Source organism: Abramis brama (genome assembly GCF_963993115.1).
Source record: "Abramis brama genome assembly, chromosome: 5".
NCBI classification, from domain to species: Eukaryota; Metazoa; Chordata; class Actinopteri; order Cypriniformes; family Leuciscidae; genus Abramis; species Abramis brama.
In genome coordinates this window covers 37,737,272-37,757,234 of record NC_139967.1, presented here as the reverse complement: position 1 = coordinate 37,757,234, position 19,963 = coordinate 37,737,272, and the positions used below count along the sequence as shown (strand labels likewise).

Sequence of the window (19,963 nt, the reverse complement as noted above, 5' to 3'; positions counted from 1 at the left end):
CTTACCGGGACACTGACAGTTAACAGGCTAACTTTGCAGATTTATCCCACTTTAAACATTTAGGTAGACCAATACCAATCACAAGCTTAACTAATGTAAACGTAGTTAAAAAAAAATTTGAATCACCTTTTTTAAAACATTGTTTTATTGCTCTGTTCATTTTTATCTCTCTTTCCATGAATTATTTTGTTGTCTCAGAGCAGTCAGAGTAACAAAACATCCAGGAAAACGTTCTCATTGCAACACATTTGAACTCATGATTTTATTTGATTAAATCAAAGAGGTGCAAATTAGAACTGTCATGTAATAAAAAAAAAGAAGATCTAATTTATTACATGATTAATTATCTAATTAAATTTTGGCTGAGAAATTACCACTAAAACATAATTTAAAGTCATTATTATTAACCCTTTTCACATTTCTGGGTTTCTGAGAAGTGGAAGTCGTCATAGTTAGGTAAACATCTATAGCGGTAAACGACGAACTTTACTAGATTTGCGATGATTATATAACTTGTCACTATGAAAACGTGTCACTATGGTCTGTGTTAGATGAGAAAAGCATTGAATAGACATTACAAAAAAGTTTTAGAAAGAAATTCTTTGATTCAACTAAGAATTTATTAAACATAAACTTTAAAGGCTACAATGTGGCCATACAATTTTTTTCAAAAGCTGCATCTGAAGTGGCATTAAGGTAGCCTGGTCCTACCAGATTCTCGTACATTTCATTTGTACAGAGAGTCTGGCAGCTCTCCATTGACAAGCATTAATTTCCTTGAGGGCAGGTACTCTGTTGATGTTTAAAACTATTAGATCTGCCTAGAGCCACTCTGAATCTGCCATAACCAACCGCTAACTTTTGGTTGTGACGTAACCCTACAACTCAAACTAGGGCACAACCTCAACGTCATCGTTCTCAGCCACTCTCTCTGTTTGCTGATTGGACCGGCAAAAAATTGGACGGAGAAAACCCTCGAATATACCGCAAACCCAGACTGAGTACTGAAGGAAAATGAAAATTGAGTGGAAGTACGTAGGAGGATGGAGCCAGGCTAGCATTAAGGTATATTTACGCAGACTGTTTAATTCAGCTCAGAGATGGTGAAACCATATTGTAACTATGAAACTAAAACCACCAGCAGGTGGCAGGAAGTCACTGGCTGTGTCCGAAAGCTGAAAAATGCTGCATTAGAAGGATGCATTCCAACAGTATTGTGGGATATCGTAGGAAGTGAAGGATATATCTATGCTGCCTTTAAAATTCAAGGTGGGTATCTCAGGAGACAGGAAGTGAAGCTAACATTAGATTCTGATAATACCTGATAATGCAACGAGGCAATTAGTCAGCTTTTGGGCGCAGCCACGGTCAGCCACGGAGTGAGTAATTTATTCAGCCGATTCATTTGAACGGCTGATTAATTCAGGAATAAATAAGTGGCTGTTTTAATGAATGGTTCACACGATTCGTAAAAAAAAAAAAAAAAAAAATGTCGATTCATTCTGAATGAGACTAAATTCAGTAGATTTATTTCTCGAAGATGCACAACAGTTCTGATGTGGCTTTGTTTGGAACTGTTTTTTTTTTTTTGGTGAAATTGAGTAAAAACAGACAATATTGTGTCTAAGATGTAGCACAATATGAACTTGTTTATTGAACTGTTGTATAAAATCAATGTCACATTTGCAATCATGCAGATATTTGAAGAAAAAAAAACATCACTCTTGTGTGTTATTGCTAAACTATATAATTAGATTTTTTTTTGCCCTCATATTTTGAATTTGAATTGAATTTTGAATTTTAGTGGCATTTTAACTGCATTCTAATAGGCTTCATCACACAGTGTGTCTGCCCTGCATCATGTTTGTAACTAAACTGCATGCAATGCAAGGTGATGTGCAGTTCTGGTCCGGGATGGGGTGTGTTAAAAGCGTTAATTATAACACGTTATTCTTTCCATAATTTATCACACCAAATGAACGTGTTAAATCAACAGCCCTAGTTCAAGTACATTCAATAAATTAAACAAGTTTATTATGTTTTAATAGTTCTTTTCATTTTCTTTCCTTTCTTATTATTTTATATATATATATGCACATTTTTTACATTGTATTGTTGACATCGTCCACGCATGTTGTCAACACTTCTCTGGTACATAACTTTGAGCGCTCTTTCATCCAGGTCCCCTTTGTTCCTTGTCCTTAGCTTTAATTGTTAAGCATTTAGACATATCTTCTCATTCTTTATTATTATTATTTTCCACATTATTATAATAATTGCATAGTAAGTAATATAGTCAAAATATGTACCATAGGACATTTTGGACCGATATGGATACCGATTTTAAAAACAACTGTTGGCTGATTCTGATACTGATATTAGTCACTTCCCTGCTTATCTGAACTTTTATCATAAAAATGTATTATTGTTTTGATCATGTTTTAATTTAGGAAAGTTCAAAAATCGCATGCATTAAGGTAGTTTATTGCTGCATCATCAAATCATTTTAATTGAACATAAACAGAGAGAACATTATAAGAGAGGCACAAAGTAAGCAAAACAAAATTCAAGACAAATAAAACATGACAACCTTCAGAGGTTATTTTTTCTATCAAATATTTCTATGAACAACATTTCAGTACTTTTGCTTTATATGTCAAGTATAAATTTTGCTACTTCTCAAAAAAAGACTTTATCATTATCAGTGCCTTAATTAGTAAACTATCGGTTTGTTATATCTGCCTTTTTCATGCTATAACCAATATGCTGATACATCGGTGCATCTCTAGTCAAAACTAAATTACATGGAAGTACAAGAGTAATGTAGTGACCAAAAATATAAACAACGTGCAACAAAACTCAAATCTCAGTAGGTGCATCCTGGGATGCTTTTCAACAGTATTTAAAGAGTTAGTTCACCCAAAAATGAAAATTAGTCCATGATTTACTCACCCTGAAGCCATCCTATGTGTATATGACATTTTTCTTTCAGATGAATACAATTGGAGTTATATTAAAAAATGTCCTGTCTCCTCCAAGCTTTATAATGAGTGAATGGCTGGAGAAAATTTGAAGCCCCAAAAAAGTGCATCCATCCATGATAAAAAAATTCTCCACGGCTCCAGGGGGTTAATAAAGTCCTTCTGAAGCGAAGCCATGGGTTTTTGTAAGAAAAATACCTATATTTAAATAAAAATAAATATTTATAACTTTATAATCTAAAATAACTAGCTTCCGCCAGACGACCGTACTCATACTACGCAAGTCGACGTATGACGTAGGATGTAGGAGTATCGTAAGCTTAGACACCTCTCGCGGTTTAAAGGGTCACCAGGCAACGTTTTCGTGTTAATTAATCATCTTCGTAAGTCGGTATATGGTTAAATGACTCATTACAGGGCGAATGAAGACTCTCTCGCCCACCCCTACTGCCTGTAGGAAGAATATCCCGCTTGCAAGTTCGGTGTATCCTACCCGCGTCCTACCCGCGTCCTTCAGTCTCACAAAGTCTCAGACATCGCGAGAAGCAGGATCAGTTTACGGCAAGCATCCCCAGCACAGAGGCAGGCTAACGAAACCCGGCTAGCGATCGTTGCAAACGTGTGTATAATGGCAGAGCCGGGGAAATTTTATTTTATGTCACTAAGTCAACGCGTCTGACAATAGGCAATAAACATGTTGCACATATCATGATCGATCTAGAAAAAAACGTTCTGATGTTTTCTTAGACAAGCAAAGGTAAACCCTCATTCTACCAGATGAACTTATAGACCTTGCTAATATAACTTTAGACAAATATTAGCCTCCGATATATATTTTTTTATGCTCATGCCCACTCTCCCCCAAAAAAAACAAAAAACACGAAAGCAGTAATTCGCCTCGTTCATATCGTTCGTTCCCGGTAAAAATACTAGTATGCATGACAACACAATAAAAATTTAAACAAATTCGCCATCAGTTGGAAAGAAAATATTACTTTACTTACCTCGGTAGACATAACTGGTTTTGAAATAGCCGGTTCCTCTGCTCAGCTGGGTTGCTCGTGGCGAGGGGGGAGGGACAACAGTTCGTTTTTACGACAGTGTGTTTGAAAGCATTTACTACCAGACTTACTACCAGGGGAGCTTCGTAGAGAAAAAACACTCAGGCTTGCCTGGTGTCCCTTTAAACAAAAAGGGCTGTGCAAAAAACTGAAGCTCCTCTTCTATTATATAGAAATCCTCAGACATTTCTCTTCAAAATGGCTTATTCGCGACCAGTGTTTTGTTTTACTCTTTCCTCTGAGCTTCCGCGTTCGTCATTACGTTTTGCATCGGATCAGTGGTTAGTCCACCGTAAATCGATGGAAGCTAGTGATTTATAGTTTATAAAGTTTTAATTTGGGTATTTTCCTTACACAAACGTATGGCTTCACTTCAGAAAGCCTTTTTTAACCCCCTGGAGCCATATGGATTACTTTTATAATGGATGGATGCACTTTTTTGGGCTTCAAATTTTCTCCAGCCATTCACTCATTATAAAGCTTGGAGGAGACAGGACATGTTTTTACAACTCCAACTCTGATTGTATTCGTCTGAAAGAGGTGAAGGGTGAGTAAGGGTGCTTTCACACTAGCACTTTTGGTGCGCACCCGGGTTTGAATGACGTCAGAGTTTGGTTTGTTTGGATGATGTGAACGCTGTCTTCTGAACTCGGGTGCGCACCCGCGAACCGTACTCGAGTCCGCTTAAAAAGGGTGGTCTGGGGTGCGGTTCATGTGAACTCCAGTACAGTTCGCTCCTGATATGAACACAATCGTACCAAATCGCGGAAGTGAACCGCTATTGATGACGTATAATGTAATAACCTTAGCTCTTTCGTACATGCGTGCGTCTGTATACACTTACCTTGACGAAAAGCGTTATTGACACACTGCAAGCAGAGAGATGATTTCTGCTTGCCTACGCAAAATTGTCTTTGGCGGACAGCCCCCTGTCTTTGGAATGATTTTAGTACTTTTGCGGCAGACAGACACAAGTGTTTCTGTATCTTTTCTTTGAAAACAAAACCAAAGGTTAAAAAAAAAAGAAGAACAAATGTGAAGCGAGCAATTCTATCCATTTTGACGCCTTTTCATTCATAGCGGTTACCGAGCAACAAGATTACGTGCCAGCTGCAGCTTCATGACGCAAGCGTACCACGATTCGGATACAAATAATACAATGTGAACACAGTCCATCGGGGGGGGAGGGGGGAGCAATCAAACTCGGGTTCGGAACAGGCAATCGAACCAAGTGTGAAAATGCCCTAAATCTTGGGCTAAATCTTTAATTTTTGGGTGAACTATCCCTTTAAGGAGCACATTTTTGCTGGACACTAGTTTGTTACTGTTTTAGAAATGCATGTCTTTAGGTGTCTTGCACATATTGCTTCCTTGTTTCGTCTACAGTACAAGTAAGAGTGGAGTATATTATTCAAGTGCAATTAAGTTGCCAAAATGTATATATGTTGCATAAAGATGTTAAGCTTTAGTAAAGGCTTGTGATTACATGGCTTTTTAATGGAGTTTTTCTGTTTAAATGAGTGACCCTTCATGTCAGGGTATACAAGGGCCCATGTGAGAATCACAAGGTATGATTGAATCACCATTTCTTTGTTTTATTGTTTACTAGTTTTTATTGTTGAACGTGATGTAATAATGAGTGGTGTAAACTAGTGTTGTCAAAAGACCCGGTACTTCGGTACCAAGTCGGTACTAAAAAAATGTAAACGTCACGGTACCAAGTTTTCTTAAGTACCGGTGGTACCGAGGACCCGTTCAAACCCGGTTCCTTGATGCGCATGCATGCACTGAGCGCGTGCAGTTGCGCGTCCTCTTTATTAAAGCGCTGAGACATGGCGACCGGCGGTGCTGCTGATGTGGTGGCTGTAAATCCACTTGTTGATAAGAAAGGAGGAAAGAGACACTTATGGAAATATTTTGGATTAGGCTAATGTCACGTTGCCATAAGTGGCCGTTCACATAGCGCGTTTTTTGCAGATTCGTTATTCCAAATCTCTCATATTAGGAGCGACGCGGCGCGCTCGTTTTTCCCGTTTATATACAGTCTATGGTTTTTCCAGGAGCGCCTATGTTCATGTTTGCATAGCAACGACAGACGCCACGGGAGAGAAAGCGCTTGTGGAAAGGAGAAACTTGTCGATCTCCGAATGCAACGTTACGTTACTGTACATGAGGAGAGTAAGATGGAAAGCTTGTAAAGATTAGTTCCATATAAATTCACGGATAATTTGTTGTTTTGTCGTTAGTGAAAATCAATATTGACCTTGTATTTGAAAAAGGATCCTCATATAAAACAATAGGCCTACTAAAATTCAGAGTAAGTTCGTTTGCATTCGGAGATCGACTATTTTTGAAACGGTGCGAACTGCGCTCTACATGATGACGAGGAAGTATCAGCAAATAATTTATCGATTTCTAGCACTTTGGTACCGAAATTGGTACCGAGAACCGTGGACTTTCACTGGTATCGGTACCGAATACTGAAATTTTGGTACCATGACAACACTAGTGTAAACAACTTCCTGTCCATACCATACTTGGCAGTTTTACAATTAACTATCTAATCGCATTATTACAGTAAACATTACTCAAAAGCATGGGCTTATTTCACAGCTTCACAGTAGTTAAGTGCCGCAGCAATTGTTATCTGGATTCTGGGATGACACTGATGTTCTTATTTGATAGAAGGGGCAATGAAGAAGTTATAAATGCTATTGTTTGATTTATCTGTCCATGAGTGAACAGTGTTACTGCAGTGACGTGTTCATGGTTCTTATCAAGGCATTTGTATACACTCACATACTCACATGTTAGAATAGGGGCAAAGTGAAATAAAAGTATGTCATAGTTAATTGGGCAGGGAGGAGATAGGCAAGATATTTCAGATATACAAATTAAAATATTTAAGGGTGTGAAGTAAGAGATATTTTTTTCTTGTCCACATGTATCAGATCCTGTTGATTTAAACAACTTTTTTGGGTGTAACTCACAGAGCCAGCATCTGAAGTACACTACTCTTGTACTTCTGCAGTTTTAGGACATAACTTGGTAGACATTACAGACTTAATTCATACTAACCATTCATGTTTTACATTTTCACAGTAGATTAAACAAAATAGGACCTACTGTATTAAGATCTGTCTTTGTTAGTCTTTATGTGATTTAGCCTATTCTGTAAAGCTTAAACTGTTTTACTTGACAAGCAGTATTTTAATAGTATCTCTGTCCACCATGCCCTCTTGAGGTCTGACACCTGCAGCCCAGCCAATTCATTCACTTGAACTGGTTTGAAATATTTACAAAGAATATTTGTGTTTCTGTTTCTCTGGTTCTTTCTGGCAAGTGTAAAAACAAAAACATACAATGGATATAAAAAGTAAACACACCCCTGTTATAACTGCTGGTTTTTGTGATGTAAAAATGAAACAAGCATAAATCCTATGAGAACTTTTGCAGTGGCCATATTGGTATTCCCTGCACTGTAAAACCTAACAGTCAAATTTACTAAATGAACAACTAGTTAATTTTACTCAGACATTACTTATAGTTCATTGTACTTAATAGATAAAAAGTTATGTGAACTCATTAACTAATTATATTAATTAGAACTCAAACAGAATGACTTACAGCAGAGTTATAGTTTCCAGCATGCTTTGCTTCCGACTGTTAAAAAAGAGTAAGGCTGTGCCTGAAAACGCATTCTCTCTTTTAAGTTTTTGTAAATAATTACTTTGCGACCACTAAAAGAGTATAGTACGTTCTATATATTATGAATGTGTATAGGGTGAATCTGGACGTATTTGCCATGTTGCCCCATCACATGACCTACCAACGTCAGTTGCATCGCGTCAAGGCCATTTACAAATCTTCTCCAGCGACCTTATGGGATAGTAAACCCTGCGTCCCAATGTGCATACTATCCATCCTAAATAGAATGTGACATACAATAAGTGTGTCCCAAAGCATAGAATGTTGAAAAGAGTGTGCCAGAAGTCATTGGTCTACTATTTCCGGAAGATTTTCCAGAGGATCCATGCACACTAAAATGGCTAATATTGCCCATAACCCATTGCACTCTGGAGGAGGATTCAGTTCAGAACTACAAACCTGGTGTGTGTGCAAGTCTGACGGTTAAATAGAGAGGTTTAGATAAAGGGGGGTTGAGTGACTAATAATCAACATTTAATCTGACAAAATAATAATTATTTCATGTTATCCATGTTATATTTCATCCTCAACAATGATGTGGACTTTTATAAAGATCTGTTAGGCCATTAACTTTTAAATGCTTCATTATTCAAACACATGAGGAGAGTTCTCCCCATGTGAAAGACCCGCGACGTGCTACTTCTTTTCTCTCCAAATGGTAGTCTACAAATTAAATTAAATGTAGAGGATTTTAATTGTGACATATGATTGACAGGCATACAGTGACAGGATGCATGCAATAGATTGTCCGTTAAAGATGCAATATAATGACGTGATAGTACTGTATGTCCCAAAGCTTGTCTGGGTACTCTTTTAAGATCACTGCTCAACAGCGCCCCCTTGAACGGGGTCTGAAAACTTGGTCCATATATCAAACACGCTTGCATGAATTAATATGAAACTCGGTACACATATAGATCTCATCGGGCCGAACAACTTTCTCTCAGTCAAGTTTTACGCCAGCCCAACAGGAAGTCGGCTATTATGGGTTGTTTGAAAAACACATGCTGTGGAATTTGATGTACTCCTCCTAGAGAATTCATCCAATCGCCTCCAAACTCGGTCAGCATGAAGTCAAGACATTGAGGATGCTAAAATGCGGACGGATTTTTGATATCTCCAATGGTTTGGCCGTGGCGGGGACACGAATTTATAGAAAAGAGAAACACAAAGTGGTATAACTTCTGCACACATTAACTGATCTTGATGAAACTTCAGCAGTGTGTTCGTGGTAAGAGGCCGATCAGATGGATGTAACTATTGTGAGTCAAAGTTATAGCGCCACCAACTGGTAGCAGGAAGTGTGTCAGTTTCAAAATGTTTTTGACAAAAGTGGGGGGGTTACTTTTACCCACAGTTACAAAAATCAGTACGTATACTGGTCTCATCGAGCCAGACAACTTTCTAATTTACAGTCATTAGCTCTGACCAACAGGAAATCAGATATTTTGGTTTGAATGTAGATTTTTTGGATATTTCAGATTCTAAGTTTTAACTCCTCCTCCTAAGTGGTTTATTTTATTCACACCAAACTTTTTCAACATGATGAAAATACATTAAAGATGCTAAATTGTGAACGGATATTAAATATCTCAAACTGTTTTGCTATGGCGAGGGTTTAAAGGAATGTCAAAAAAGGAATGTCAAAAAAGGAAACCCTAAAAGCCTCATATCTTCTAAAAATGTAATTGTACGCCATTTATTTCTATATAAAATTATACAAATATCAGAACTAAACCCATTTTATTCTTTTTTTTTTTTAATTTAAGAATTATGTTTGTTAAGTTAAGTTTAAAAACAGAATAGTTGTTTAGTCCAAAAAATAAATAAATCAAGTCATTCATAGTGCTATGCTGCCCTCTTGTGTTCAAAATCAGGTAGGCCTATTGTATTTATATATAAATATGTTAGGGTTGTGACTCTGGGAATATTTCCCCACCGGTTAATCGACGTGTGACACCGCTGGGGGCTTTTGAATCGCTAACTTAAAAAACAAAAGTAAAATATGTTTGTCCGCACGGACATTGATAATGGTGCAGAGCAGAGCGAGCGTTTTCAATGAATTCTTATGGAAGAAGGAATGAACTAAAAAACGTTGACTCTGTTCTGCCTGTTTCTCGCCGTGGACACGCACAGTTATGAATGCCTGTGTAGCCGTGAGCATTTTAGTTTAATTTTAAAAGGAGTGCCTTTCGGGGGCGGATTGCTTGAATTTATTTTACAAAAGCACAATGTTGTGTTTTATTGCGACTGTACACAAATATAAGTTTGCAGTTTGAATGGTGTCCTGTATGAACAAAATGAATGAACGGAGTATGTTTTTATTGTGTCCACTGTTCAATCGTGCCCGCGCCACACACCCACACACACACACACACATTGACATCGCAGCCTGTTCATTATAGCCTTAATAAAATATAATAATGAAATAGTCAACCTAACATATAACAATTACACTGCTCTTTTTAAATAGTCAGTAGTACAATTTATACCATTCACAGTAAGCACTGCTCCACTGTGATGTTCCAAGCACATTTTTGCATGTGTGAATAGGATGATTTTTTCTGTCGATATTGGAACACAAGTGAAGTACAAAGCCTATAATAAAGAATAGTTTAGCATCCAAATACATGGCAAATGTTGAAACATTTTGATTCTAATGAGAGGGTTACGTGAGCCCAACACTGCTTACTTTCGTTTTTATTTTTACATTAAATTTAAAGGATTTGTTGTGGAATGGTTTGAGTGTATCATAAAATCAGAATAAGGTAAGACAAGTAAAATTTTCTGTCTTTTATATATATATATAGCTGCGAGCAGCGATGAAGGGCCAAAGCCGGTTTAGTTGGGCCCGTAATCGCTGCTCGCAGCTATATTTTACATTATTACAGCACCTCTCTCCCCAGTCTGACTCGAACACGCTGATTTCTATGTAGCCAATCCTTCCGAAATACGAAACATTCTGTGATTGGTTAGCTGGCCCAGTGTGTTGTGATTGGCAGCTCTTAGCGTTCAGTAAATGTCCTGCCTTTCCATAACTCTGAGTTATTTTCTAGTGTAAATATTGAGGATGGCATCAATTTCAAACCAATCTGAGCCTGATTCACACCCTGACAATGTTAACGAACGAGGACTTTGCAGAACGGATTTCATGCACAGACTTTGCAAGTACGGATTTCACAGGACATTTCAGAGTGGTATGATTTTTGGAATTTTGTCTTACAAAAAAGAGAGCTTACAAAAGCAACAGAAAACTAGCTGTTCTCCATAAAATGTGCAGCGCACAGATAAACGTTAGGGTTATAATGTTCAGGAACAGTGTTTTAAATAAGTTTTAACCACTCAGTTGTCAGTCTTAAGACTATTTTATACTTCTCTGTCAGACCTAGGTCTACACCGGAGCCTCTACGCCAGGGCTATTCAACTGGCGGCCCGCCAATCATCTCCATCCGGCCCGACGGCACCAACCTCCCTCCTCTTTTCCTGGTAGCTAATTTAGTTTGATACTCGCTCCGATTGACCTGAGAAACATTTTACGTGCGAATATTTCAGCAGTTATTATAAGTGTCCCGAATTTATGTCAACTGAACCAGCGATACCAATCATTCATGAATGAATCATTCTTTTGGTTCGATTCTTTCTAAACGCGCTTGCATAACGGTCTAAAACTATTCTGATTCATTCGGATCGCTCTGTCACTAAATCATCTGAAGCGGTTTCTCGGTCAGTACAGTAACAACAAATAGCGCTGTTTTCTGTTGTTTCACTAGTTATACCAACATGGCCCAGCACAGAGTTGCGTTTACTCCCGGTCCTGGACACTAATATTAAACAGCAATGCGACAACCAGTGGAAAGCGTTTCAATTCGACAGACACCTCTCTGTTACAAACCACAAATCACTCGATGATTTAACTAGTATTAAATCGGATGAAACAGCCTCAACATTCCCAACAAGACTGATGAGGAAAGCAGGAGAAACATTGTGTCATGAACGAAATTAGAAGACTTTAAATCCCCTAATCATGATTTATATTGCATTAGATTTATTAGGTGGGTAGAGGAATATATAATTCATTTTTGTTATGAAATTTATGTCAGTTTCTTTGTAAAGGTGCGTGTAGCTTTTAACCTGTGTTTAGGCTTTTTTTTTATATACAGTGGGAGTGAGTAGCCTGTGGTTATCAAGCTTTTTTAGGTTTACTTTAACTTATTTGTTGAAACTGTTATGTTTCAATAAATAAGCTAAACCCCCAAACCAACCCACCAGCCCACCTCAACTTTTCGATTTGATAATCCGGCCCTCGAATGAAGCTAGTTGAATAGCCCTGCTCTACGCTGTAGGCTACACGTCGGTTTTCATCATAGACAGGAAAAGAAATTGACACAGCGACCCCATTGACTTCAGCAGAGACAAGTGAAGTCAATTAGAAGCACTCACTTCCTGATGGCTGAGTGTACTGCGCAGCCTCAAACTGAGCTTGACGACGTAGATGTTACATAAGCAACCTGTCTGACAGTTGTAAGTCTTCTAGTAGCTGTGCCAAGCGAAATCTGAATCATTCCCTTCCGAATCTTGCAGAAACCGAGAGTGTGAGTAGGAGCTGTCCATGAGCTAGGAGCAGGAGCAACTTTATGACTCTCTATGGGCTTCTCCCTTGACTTTATCGGACTTTATGCCTCCACGTCCCCCCGATTGCCTGCGAGCTTCTCCTCCTGTCTATACGGTCATTTCTCTACTGTGCGACATAGAGTCGCGTGGTTATGATGCAATCTTTAGCCTATTTTTACAAAAACGGCTTCTACGGGGCCATAGTATAAGATACAAGGTAATGGAGCCTTTTATGCATTGTCGTGTTTCTTTAGACTTAAACAGTGGACAAATGGATTCTTTAAACGCCTCAGATGTAAAGTTATTCGCTGTCAAAGTGACGCCAAAAAGAATGGGAGTCAATGGAATGCTAACAGCAGGTGATGGCATTGTAGGCAATGGATGCCCCCATAGAAGGTACACTTTCCGGGTGCTGGATTCAGGGGTGTGAATGTTCCGAATAAATCCTGAAATCCGGCTTTTCCAGCCTGAAAATGATGCTCTCGTAAATCATGTAAATCAACTTCTTTCTTTTTTTCGGGTCGTGCGCAAAGCACGGTTCGGGTATTGGTAAACATAATGACCGCTCACCGCTGTCAACGTTTTTTGTGCCTCTGATTCATGTCTTCATGTCACTCCGCAAGTAGTCCATTCATTTGTCACGATGGAACTTCCTTCAAAGCAGAGCTCCACCAGCGGAAGGTTATCTAAAGTGTGCTAAGAATTTTGGACGTGTGGGGCGAACTATTTATTTTCTTAGCTGAAGCCGACAACGGGACAAAATAAATGTAAAGAGAGACATGGTGGAGTTCCTATTTTCGTTTTGACAAATATAATAAATTCTGTAGTCTACCCCTTACATGACCTGGCAAGTGACATTATTCTAAAACACATAAAACTTCCCCGACATCTATCTATCTATCTATCTATCTATCTATCTATCTATCTATCTATCTATCTATCTTTCTATCTTTCTTTCTAACTTTTCTTTCTTTATATATATAACTAAGCTTTCTTTCTATTATTTCTAATCTATCTATCTTTCTTTCTAACTAATCTATCTTTCTGTCTTTCTTTCTAAATTATCTATCTATCTATCTATCTATCTATCTATCTATTTCTAACTTTGCTTTCTAACGAATCTTTTTCTATTTCTAATATATATATATATATATATTAGAATATTCTATATAACTAATCTTTCTTCTATTATTTCTAATCTATCTTTCTAACTAATCTATCTTTCTGTCTTTCTAACTATATCTTTCTTTCTTTTTTTCTTTCTTTCTTTCTAACTTTTTTTTCTTTATATATAACTAATCTTTCTTCTATTATTTCTAATCTATCTATCTTTCTTTCTAACTAATCTATCTTTCTGTCTTTCTAACTCTATCTATCTATCTATCTTTCTTTCTTTCTTTCTTTCTTTCTAACGATTCTTTCTTTCTAACTTTTCTTTCTTTATATATAACTAATCTTTCTTCTATTATTTCTAATCTATCTTTCTTTCTAACTAATCTATCTTTCTTTCTTTCTTTCTTTCTTTCTATTTCTAACTTTTCTTTCTAACTAATCTATCATTCTTTCTAACTAATCTATCATTCTTTCTTTCTAACTAATCTATCTTTCTTTCTTTCTTTCTACCTAATCTTTCTGTCTTTCTAAGTTTTTTCTTTCTAACTTATCTCTTTTCTTTCTAACTAATTTCTTTCTTTCTTTCTAACTAATCTATCTTTTTCTTTCTTTCTTTCTAACTAATCGTTCTGTCTTTCTTTCTTTCTTTCTTTCTATTTCTAACTTTTCTTTCTAACTAATCTATCATTCTTTCTAACTAATCTATCATTCTTTCTTTCTAACTAATCTATCTTTCTTTCTTTCTTTCTACCTAATCTTTCTGTCTTTCTAAGTTTTTTCTTTCTAACTTATCTCTTTTCTTTCTAACTAATTTCTTTCTTTCTTTCTTTCTAACTAATCTATCTTTTTCTTTCTTTCTTTCTAACTAATCGTTCTGTCTTTCTAACTTTTCTTTCTTTCTTTCTAACTTATCTATCTTTTCTTTCTAACTTATCTATCTTTTCTTTCTAACTAATCTTTCTTTCTTTCTTTCTTTCTTTCTTTCTTTCTTTCTTTCTTTCTTTCTTTCTTTCTTTCTTCTGGGTGTGGGTATGTCTTCTGCACATTGCAGACATTGATAACTGGCCTAACAAAATATATTTATCTATGTACATAATTTAGCAGGAAATAGTAATGATTAATGTTTGGACACCACATGTCCATTTGTGAAGAAAAAAAAAAAATAGTGAAAAAACCCCCCAGAAGATTAATTTGCCAGTGGTTCCCACAAGATTTTCCAATAGGAAATAAGGAAATTATAATGGGTTTTTTGAATTTATGAGTAAAATAAGGTTTGGGTGGTAAACATACATTGGCGATACTTGGACGTATATCAAAAACGTGAATTTTTAAGCCGTTATGTTTATAAAAAAAAATTATAAAAAGTTACTACATAAGAACATTTGTATTCCGGTTATGGATTCATTCAGGTTCAAGAAATATGATGTAACCTGAAAAAAAGTTTTCAGTCAGAAGATTTTTTTTTTAATCCCTGTTTTAAGTCAAATATATTTTTTTTTTTTTACTTGATCGTTACACCACATAACATTTTAGCATCAATATATTTCCCTTGAAAATGGTAAAAAAAAAAAAAAATCTAAATCTTATAAAACAAATATTATTAAACAAACATGAATATAAGGAGTACATTACTAAGAAAGGCACATGTTTTTAAGTTCATGTTAATTTTTCCAATATGCCTATATGCGTTTTCTTTTCGTGTGCGCATGGAGGTATGCGTGTGTATATGTTCGTGTTTGTGGGTAAATGTTTGTAAATATTGTTGATTTGCTCCCCCAAATTATTTATTTATTTATTTATGAACATTTATTAGAGGATCAACCCCCATGAAACATCTCGTTTTCATGGGGGTCCTCAGGATCATGTCCAAACAACATAGAACAGCAGAACAACAGAGTAGATACAATCAAATAAAACAAAAAAAAATCATAATAATAATAAAATAATAATACAACAACAACAACAAAAAAAAAACCTTAGCGCACGCACTCACACACATTCACACGCACCATATGGACATACATGCACGCCTGCACGCACACACACACACACACACAAGCTCTCACTGTCCCCACCCATCACAGATAGAGTAAAGTTAAGCCACAGTGGTTCCCAAACTGTGGTATGTATACCACTAAACACATTTTTATTTTATACCCCTTTTAAGTAAAACCTTGATATTGTCTTCTGGCTGAGGGTGCAAGCCAGGACAGCTGTTCATACAGCACACAATGATGTGTCCTATAGGGGCAGCGAAGGACGAATCGGCACAGGCTGTTGTATACCACATCAAGAGAATGTAGACAAGTGGCAGTAGTGTTAGTGTTAGTCCAGAATAGGTAGCAACAACTGAGAGACTATTCTTCTCCTAACCTGAAAGTTAAAGCAGTCTATCGATTGATATAATGTTTTAAGACGAAAGCTAAGTTTGTTGTTAAGCACGTGTACATGAGCTTTGAATGAAAGATCAGTTTCTAACCAAACACCGAGATATTTAAATTTTTCGGTTGGCTCTAGAGGAGAAGAATCCAGAAAATGCAGTTTAAGATTATTTATATCTTTCTTCTGGAAAAGCATACAGTAAGATTTTGATTTATTCAGCAGGAGTTTATTAAATGACAGCCACTACTGTACAGAATCAAAGTCATGTTGTAAAGAATAATTTATGTCGGGAATATTTGGTTTGGAGCAATATATAATTGTATCATCTGCATAAAGATGAATGTCACATCCTGAACAGCAGAGTGGCAAGTCATTAATAAAAATGGAAAATAACAAAGGCCCAAGCAAAGAACTGTTGTAAAGTTTTCTTTCATCCACGCAAGACCAGGAGACGTTGGGATAAGCAGAAGTGATTTATTTGGATCTTCGCTGTGTGTCGTCTGTAGTGTTCTTCCAAGTCTAACTAACGTACTTTACATGGTTTCTTTATAGGCATTTCAGTGGGCTGTCCTTAAAGGTGCTGAACTTACACACAGACTTAGGGCTGACCACTACATCTAATCATCTAAAGACAATAGAGGCAATTACCCCCAACTGAAATAATGGTACCCCCCAAATTGTATAAACAACACATGGTCACGAGAACTAAGACTTTGTAACATTCACACACAGTTCAACTCTTAGTTGGAAGATCAAAGACTAACAAAACCCCTTCAAAGGAAACTGTTAAAATCTAATCAGTAAATGGATGCCCTCATGTTCACCTTGAATGCCCAATACAGTACATTTCACCTTAGTTTTTATGTGATGTTATGTAAGGAAGTAGGATCACCAGATCTAAAACATATTTGAAATAGATTCTTAAAATTTGTTATTCTTCAGTCCCCCGTTTGAGAGTTCTTAAAAACTCTCACAAAAATACAAATTTAGACACTTAAAAGTTGCAATTCTTGTAACTTGAAAAAGTTACAGGCACATAGCAAGTTCATTCTTGTAACTTGTGTAAGTTACAGGCACGTATAACGTATTCTGTGTTGTGTCCTTGATTTACATGAGTGTCATAGTTCTTCTCAAAACCATAACTGTTGACACCTGCGACACAGGGTGTAAAATGTCATATAAACTACATGATTACACAGAAAACCATGTAGCATAAGAGTGGAAGTCTTGAAAGTCCATGGCGCCTGAATAGCTGTGAAGTCTGTTTCCTGTAGAGTCCATTTCCCATGTAGAGTCGCTCTGATGACTCGTCCCTCATGAGGCTTGTTCATGGAAATCTGAGGTGATGATTTACACCAGATTTCCGCTTGCGAAGACATCAACACATACCTGTAACACAAGAAAACAAAGAAACGGCAGACCAGCAGTATTCATGCATAGACTTCGTTCTTCCATAAGTCATTTGATCGTATAGTGGTTTTACGTCTAAAACTTCTGGTGACCATATAGTTTTTACATATAACTATATTACAGAAAACATTGTGATCGTATAGTGTTTTTTTCTTTTCCTAATCTTAATTGATTCGACACCTATGGACCAGTGAGGTGGGGATAAACTACTGAGGGGGGGGGGGGACCTATGAGGAGATCTTCACCACATGGCTGACCCCCGAGGCCTGTTGCACATCGGTTCTTCCATGGGCTCCGCACTGGTCTTTGTGTCCTATTCTGTCCCTGTTGTGTGCACACTGTACAGTGTGTGAGAAAATTGGCACATTTCCATTCTCCAGTGTAACATCAGTCCTAATAGAACATCATAACAGAGGTGTCTGACTGGAATATTCTGTGGTATAACATTTAAGGCTGTGAGTATACTGAATGTCCCCCAAACAAAGGCTGTGACAGTCAATAAGTCTTTCATCTTTGTTCTAAGTTACTGGGGAGATAAAGCAATCACAGCCCAAATGGTTAACACCGTATCAAGTTGCCCCACGAGTTTAACGAAGAGGGAAGGGGCTGCTTCAGAATAGCAAGCAGGCTAAGCAGAAGCTGAGTAACCTTATTTACTTCTTTAAAGTTCTTTTTGTTTTTCCTACTTTCTTTTCCAAAATGTCCGTGCTTGCCACAGTAAGAACAACTGGCTTCTCTAGGATATTTGCGTTTCTGTTTCTCTGTGTTGCCCTTAAAGGATGCTGCTGCAATTTTTACCCTTGCCTTGACATCAGAGTCTCTTTCCCAAGTAGCTAACTTGTCCAAGTTGTTTTGCAGGGGTCTACTGGACCATGTTAATTCTAAGTAAGGCAATGCATTTTTATGTTCTGACAGAAGACCCTGAAACCATGCGCGAACTAGGGGACCATTATCACCTAGCACCTTCTCTGAAGTGTCAGCAATTCCGCTGTAACCGGCAGCGGTCTGACAGAATCGTTCTGTGTACTCACAAACAGTTTCACCCTTCTTCTGTACAAAACTAGTGATTTTTGACCAGTCCACTTTCGGTCCAACAATGTCCTTTAACACTTTCAGAACTTCCTCTCTCAATTCATCTTTACTGGCTTGTTGCAGTTCAGAATTGTCTACAGCACTTTCAAAATCATTGAATTCTGACTCAGTCAAGATCTGTGATATTAGCTGGGTGACTTCAGCTACAGTCATATCATAGAGCCGCATCTTTTTGGACAACTCTCTCCTAAACTCAGAAAAAATTCTTTGCACTGATGGCAAACTTTCAGCAATTCTCTCAATATCTTTAGGACCTAAAGATGATTTGACTGCTTGTGGCTGCAATATGGGGGTTGCAAATGAAACTGTATTAACACTTTTTCCCTGAGGCTTTTGTCTAGCTACGCACACTTCAACTGCATTTACATCTGCATTGACATTGTCCTCTATTCTATCAAAAGACTGTAAATCAGGATAGCTTTCATCTGACTGTTGGTCTTCTAAATCACATTTGGTTGAGGCTTTGTTATGGCCCACCTTTGTCTTGAGACAGGACATGTGAGTCTGCAATTGTTTGTTCTGATCGTTTAACTTAGCAATACACAGAGCTTATTCTTGTGCAATGGATAAATTATCTGTGACAACAGATAATGCCTTTCACATTTTTCTTCCTGATACATGCACCCAACACTTTCTTGCAATCTTCAATTGACCATACTTTGTCTGCATCAATGTCAAATTTCTTTGTTAAATTCAATCTGACTTTCTCAGTCACGATTGTGTCCATGTGCTCTGATAACAAAGACTTGAACTCATTGTCTGTCCATAACGGTGTAGCTTGTCCAGCTTTTTCAGTTGTGGGAAATAGTCTCGCATTCCTTCTAACCATTTTGTGAGTTCCTTTGTTACTTCACAATCACAAAACACTAAAACTTCTCTCTACTGTCTTACAAACAGAGGGTACAATCTTGTTAACACAGCTTAACTATTGTTAACTTTCCAAATTACCACACTTAACTTCCCTGCCGACAAGAACAGAGGAACAACAGAAATAACTAGCACGTAAAGCTAATTCTTCTCTGCCTAAAGCAAAGGATACCAACTATTAGCACTTGATGCTAACTTCTCTAGCAAGTGCATACACACAATATTAACATGTAACTGTTAATCTTCCCTGCCAACAACAGAGGATAAATTTCATCTCTAAAAGAAAAACTTTTTTAGAGGCTTATCTTTAGTTAACCAAACTCTACAGCTGTTTGTTAACTTCTTCTCTGAACGGCGCAGAGGAAAAAACACATTTGTACTGGTCTGCATTGGTTCTTTGAATGGAGTGAAACTCACCGAATCGTTGGTTGTACAGAAAAATTTCGTCTGGAACTCAGTCAGCTTTGGTGAGATCTTTGAGCTTGAAGTTTCAAGATTCAGTCTGGAACTCAGTCCGGCATTGAGATCTTTTTGGAGCTTGAAGTTTTCAATCTGGAGGAAGCTGGAAAGATTCAGTCTGGCAATCTTTGTCAGATCTTTTGTTGAGCTTGAAGTTTCAAGATTCAGTTCTTTGAGCTTAAAATTCTTTGAGTTTCCTTCTTCTCCATCCGGGTCACGGCACCATCTGTTGTAAAGTTTCTTTCATCCACGCAAGACCAGGAGACGTTGGGATAAGCA

General features: G+C 37.2%; 1 protein-coding gene across 1 annotated transcript in view; it reads left to right on the top strand.

Moving 5' to 3' along the window:
* Positions 1-19,963, top strand: part of cldn15b (claudin 15b) — a gene marked incomplete at its 3' end in the record, with an annotated part of 112,984 nt that overhangs the window by 825 nt on the left and 92,196 nt on the right. The window lies entirely within an intron of this gene.